Source organism: Microcaecilia unicolor, chromosome 11 (genome assembly GCF_901765095.1).
Source record: "Microcaecilia unicolor chromosome 11, aMicUni1.1, whole genome shotgun sequence".
In the NCBI taxonomy this organism is placed as follows: Eukaryota; Metazoa; Chordata; class Amphibia; order Gymnophiona; family Siphonopidae; genus Microcaecilia; species Microcaecilia unicolor.
In genome coordinates, this window is record NC_044041.1 from 151,541,172 (window position 1) to 151,546,375 (window position 5,204).

At 52.3% G+C, this 5,204-nt stretch overlaps 2 non-coding genes across 2 annotated transcripts in view; both read right to left on the reverse strand.

Annotated features, from left to right (window-relative positions):
* Nucleotides 1-381, reverse strand: part of LOC115481249 — a 3,857-nt gene extending 3,476 nt beyond the window's left edge. The window contains exon 1 of the ribosomal RNA XR_003943915.1: nucleotides 1-381. This exon is cut by the window's left edge and continues 3,476 nt beyond it. This is a non-coding gene — a ribosomal RNA (28S ribosomal RNA).
* A 1,262-nt stretch (nucleotides 382-1,643) lies between these two features.
* On the reverse strand, nucleotides 1,644-1,795 carry LOC115481250. The gene has a single exon (XR_003943916.1). It is a non-coding gene; the product is annotated as a 5.8S ribosomal RNA (ribosomal RNA).
* Nucleotides 1,796-5,204: the final 3,409 nt, after the last annotated feature.

Below are 5,204 nucleotides of genomic sequence, written 5' to 3' on the forward strand. Positions count from 1 at the left end.
TCTTCAAAGTTCTTTTCAACTTTCCCTTATGGTACTTGTCCGTCTCGTGCCAATATTTAGCTTTAGATGGAGTTTACCACCCGCTTTGGGCTGCATTCCCAAATAACCCAACTCCGAGAAGACCAGGGCCCACTGCACCGGGGGCCGCTACCAGCCTAACACTATCCGCGGGCTGGGCCTTGATCAGAAGGACGGGCCCCCAAGCAGCACCAGGGAGGCGGTCTTCTGTATGCCACATTCCCCGCGCCCGCCGCTTGGGCGGGGATTCGGCACTGGGCTCTTCCCTCTTCACTCACCGTTACTGAGTGAATCCTGGTTAGTTTCTTTTCCTCCGCTTAGTAATATGCTTTTCAGCGGGTCATCTTCGACTCCTCCCTCTCCTTCTCTGCGCATATCCAGCAGATAGCCAAGACCTGTCACTTCTTCCTCTACAACATTAGCAAAATTCGCCCTTTCCTCTCTGAGCACACCATCCGAACTCTCATCCACTCACTCATTACCTCTCGCCTTGACTACTGCAACCTACTCACTGGCCTCCCACTTTGCCACCTATCCCCCCTTCAGTCCGTTCAGAACTCTGCTGCAATGTCTTATCTTCCGCCTGGACTGATATACTCACATCACCCCTCTCCTCAAATCACTTCACTGGCTTCCGATCAGGTACCGCATACAGTTCAAGCTTCTCTTACTAACCTACAAATGCACTTGATCTGCAGCCCCTAACCTCTCTAGCCTCATCTCCCCCTACGTTCCTACCCGTAACCTCCGCTCTCAAGACAAATCCCTCTTTTCGGTACCCTTCTCTGCCACCGCCAACTCCAGGCTCCACCCTTTCTGCCTCGCCTCACCCCATGCTTGGAATAAACTCCCTGAGCCCATATGCCAGGCCCCTTTCCTGCCCATCTTCAAATCCTTGCTCAAAGCCCACCTCTTCAATGTCGCCTTTGGCACCTAACCACTCTACCTCTATTCAAGAAATCTAGACTGCACCAACTTGTCATTTCGTCCTTTAGATTGTAAGCTCCTTTGAGCAGGGACTGTCCTTTTTGTTAAACTGTACAGTGCTGCGTAACCCTAGTAGCGCTTTAGAAATGTCAAGTAGTAGTAGTAGTAGAAGATCTGAGATCGTAGCCGAAAGGGAGGGAAGGAGGTAGGCTGACAGTGGGGAGCCAGGCACAGAGGAGGTGGAGGAGGAAGAAGGGCAGCAGGAACAGGGGTCCCCACTGATCCTGACTCTCTCTCTCTCTCTCTCTCTCTCTCTCTCTGGCACTCATCCACCCCACAGAGCCCCCTTTTCTTCCCAAGAGGAGGGAGGGGATGCCGAGGCCCTCGAGGACAAAGCGGGGGGCAGTAGAAGCGGAAGGGCAGATGCGGGCAGCTTCAGGTCAGACCGCAGACAGCCACACGCCAGGGCTGAAGGCGATAGCCCAGCCCCACACTCAGTCCTGAGCTCCCCTCGGCGAGGGCGCCCTCCCCAGGTCTGCTTTTGGGGGGGGGGGGACGAATGGTCAGAGAAGGCACGTGTCGGTGGCAGGGCAGGCCCCGAGGACCTACCCCCACCCCCACTGCACCAGAAAGAGACCCTGCAAACAGCCCCAGCCACGCGCTCGGCAGGAAAACGCCAAGGCAATTGACGGAACGGGCGACCCTCAGACAGGCGTAGCCCTGGGAGGAACACGGGGCTGCAAGGTGTGTTCAGTGTAGATGATCAATGTGTCCTGCAATTCACACTAATTCTCGCAGCTAGCTGTGTTCTTCATCAATGCACAAGCCAAGTGATCCACCACTAAGAGTCACGCTTTCACCCTAACTGATATTGAGGTCATCACAGCGGCAGCAGAAGGGGCGCGGAACTCGATTTCCGGACCCCCCCCCCCCCACACACACCACCGCAGAGGCGAGTCAACTGAGACCGGCAGAAAGGAAAACGAGCTCAGAGGCTCAGAGTCCAGGCGCTCGGCCTGGGAGCCTCCTTCCCCAGAGGTGGAGGTGGAGAAGGATCACCAGTGCAGGAGGGGAGGAGGAGGTGGCAGGGCCCCCCCCTCTCTCTCCCACAGACACAGGGCACCCAAAGCGTACAGCACCGGGGCCCTCGGCACCCATCACCATGGCCGCCCCGCATCACTCAATTCTTCAAACCTCCACCACACCCTGTCACCAGGGTCAGTGCTAGGTACCTGGAACTGTCAAGAGGGAACTGTGCTCGACCAGACAGGGCACCCCTCACACAGGCTCAGGGACAGGGAGGAGGACCATCCAGGCACCTGCCTGCCCATTTGGTCCTCTCCCCACCACCTCCACCCATCTGCAGGGCACATCCATGGTCCACACAGGGGCCCCTTCTTCTCCCTTCCTCCCCAGGTCACAAGAGAGAACCCACGTTCCCTCGCATTTTGGGCTCGCCAGATTCCTGGGAAAGAGCATGGGGAGAGAAGGGTCCCACAGCCCAACCCCCCCCCCTCCGCTTCCCTCCCCCTTCCCCGTCCAGGGAGTACGAAGCTTCATCAGGTGGGGTGTCAGAGCATCGGTCCCAACACCTATGGCATCCGAGGGTAGTCTGTGGTGCACAGAGCTTTGTGACCCCATTCATGGTTTCTGTTTATTTAGCCACTGAATCGGGAAGGCAGCAGGTCGGGTTGGTAGGCAGCGTAGAGGTGAAGCTTGATTTTGTTTTTCTTGCTGTCCCCACAGGTTGAGAAGCAGCAGCCCAACATGTGGGAGGAAGGGAAGGTCAGGTATTATTAGGAAAGGAATGGAAAACAAAAATGAGAACATTATAATGCCTTTGTATCGATCCATGCTGCGACCGCACCTTGAATATTGTGTTCAATTCTGGTCGCCGCATCTTAAAAAAGATATAGTGGAATTAGAAAAGGTGCAGAAAAGGGCGACAAAAATGATAAAGGGGATGGGACGACTTCCCTATGAGGAAAGGCTAAAGCGGCTAATGCTCTTCAGCTTGGAGAAGAGACGGCTGAGTGGAGATATGATAGAGGTCTATAAAATAATGAGTGGAGTGGAAAGGGTAGACGTGAAGCATCTGTTTAGTCTTTCCAAAAATACTAGGACTAGGGCCATTCAATGAAGCTACAAAGTAGTTCTACCTACCTTTGGAAAGGGAGAAAAAAGATTGCAAAGTACTGAAAATATCAATAGCTGGCTCAAAGCCTGGTGTCACCAAGAAGGATTTGGGTACATAGGAGGATGGGGCAAAACATGGAAAAACAAAAGACTATATTGTAACAATGGGCTGCATCTCACTGTGGCAGGAAAAAGATCCTTGGGGAGAAATTTAGACAATATATTTCTAGGCATTTAAACTAGAAGGCGGGGGTGGCATATGGAGGCAGGTCACTTCAAGTGGTCACCCACAGCTAAAGCTAAAGACAAGATGTGACAGTAGAAAAGAAAGCAATGAAAACAACAATCTTAGCAAATCACTTCTTACCAACACAGCAGGAAGTGAGACTAAACAAAAAAACTAAACAGAAGATAAAAATGCCACTGAAAAGTAGATGGAAGGCAATGACCACAAATGCTCGCAGTCTAAGCAATAAAGTTCATGACCTGCGAGCCCTGATGTTAGAGGCAGACGTAGACATTGTTGCAATCATGGAGACATGGCTCAATGATTCCCATGAATGGGATGCAAACGTACCAGGCTATAATCTATTTAGGAAGGATAGAGATGGTCGTAAAGGTGGAGGAGTAGCTCTGTATGTGAGAAATGATATCTCAGCAACTGAAATGACAGGGGCCTGGGGAAAGGAAGAAGCAATATGGATCACCTTAAAAAGAGATGATAGAACCTCTGTCCACATGGGTGTTGTCTACAGACCTCCAACACAATCAGAGGAACTAGATAAAGATCTGATTATAGATATCCAAAAGTTGGGAAAGAAAAGAGAGGTGCTATTGCTGGGAGGTTTCAATCTGCCATATGTAACATAGTAACATAGTAAATGACGGCAGAAAAAGACCTGCATGGTCCATCCAGTCTGCCCAACAAGATAAACTCATATGTGCTACTTTTTGTGTATACCTTACCTTGATTTGTATGTATCCTTTTCAGGGCACAGACCAGCACTATCCCCGCCTCCCAACCACCAGCCCCGCCTCCCACTACCGGCTCTGGCACAGACCGTATAAGTCTGCCCAGCACTATCCCCGCCTCCCGCCACCGGCTCTGCCACCCAATCTCGGCTAAGCTCCTTAGAATCCATTCCTTCTGAACAGGATTCCTTTATGTTTATCCCATGCATGTTTGAATTCCGTTACCATTTTCATTTCCACCACCTCCCACGGGAGGGCATTCCAAGGCAGTTGCTGTTGAAGCTTGGAAGGAGGAGGAAGTGTTGCCAGAGGCTCTGCAGGCTTCCAGGGGGAAGGGAGTGAGGCCTAGCCCCTTCCCCAGAAATGAGGAAGGTCCCTGGGGAGCGGTCCTCAGGCAAGGCCCAGGATATGGGGCCTCCTGGGGTCCAGGACCAGAAGGCCTGGAAGAACGGTTCCCTCTCTGTTAAAGCCGCAGAGAGGAGGGAGAGGAGCCCGGTAGACCGGAGAGAACAGCAGCCCGAGGGCGGAAGCCAGTCCGGTACCCCCCTCACTGGCCTACAACATCCAGAAGGTGAGAGGGGGGGAGAGCTGGTGAAGGCCCAAGAAGGGAGTTTGCCGGGCAGAGAGAAGGTGGAGGAGATGGATACCTGTCAGGAGAGTCAGCCTGAATCTGAGGAGACAGGCAGTGAGGACAGCGTGTCCTCGGAAGAGGAAGATTTTTGGGAGAGAATCCAGGACCCAGAGGACCCGGCTAGTGGTTTGATTAAAGTGGTTAGGAGAATCAAGGCCGTGGAGAAAGAGGTGGTGGATCTGGGTAAACGTATCAAGATGGCTAAAACCATGATTAAAGTAGCTCCAGCAACACACAAGAACCTATATGAAAAGGAAGAAACACGTCTAAAAAAAATGCTTGGGAAGAAAGAACAGCTGCTTGGGGTTTTAAAAAAAGGCCCTGGGAACCCTTTGCGCGAGATTTATGTGAACAAGGAAAGAATGGCTTCTGGTTCTCTCGCTGGAGGCCAGGGAAGTAAACGATCAGACCCCACAGCAGAACGGAGAGGGAAGAAGACAGAGGGTTCAGTTCCTGGGTCCCTGCATTCTTCAGTGCCAGAACTGACCGGGAGCGGTACACAAGCCACATTAAAGTATAT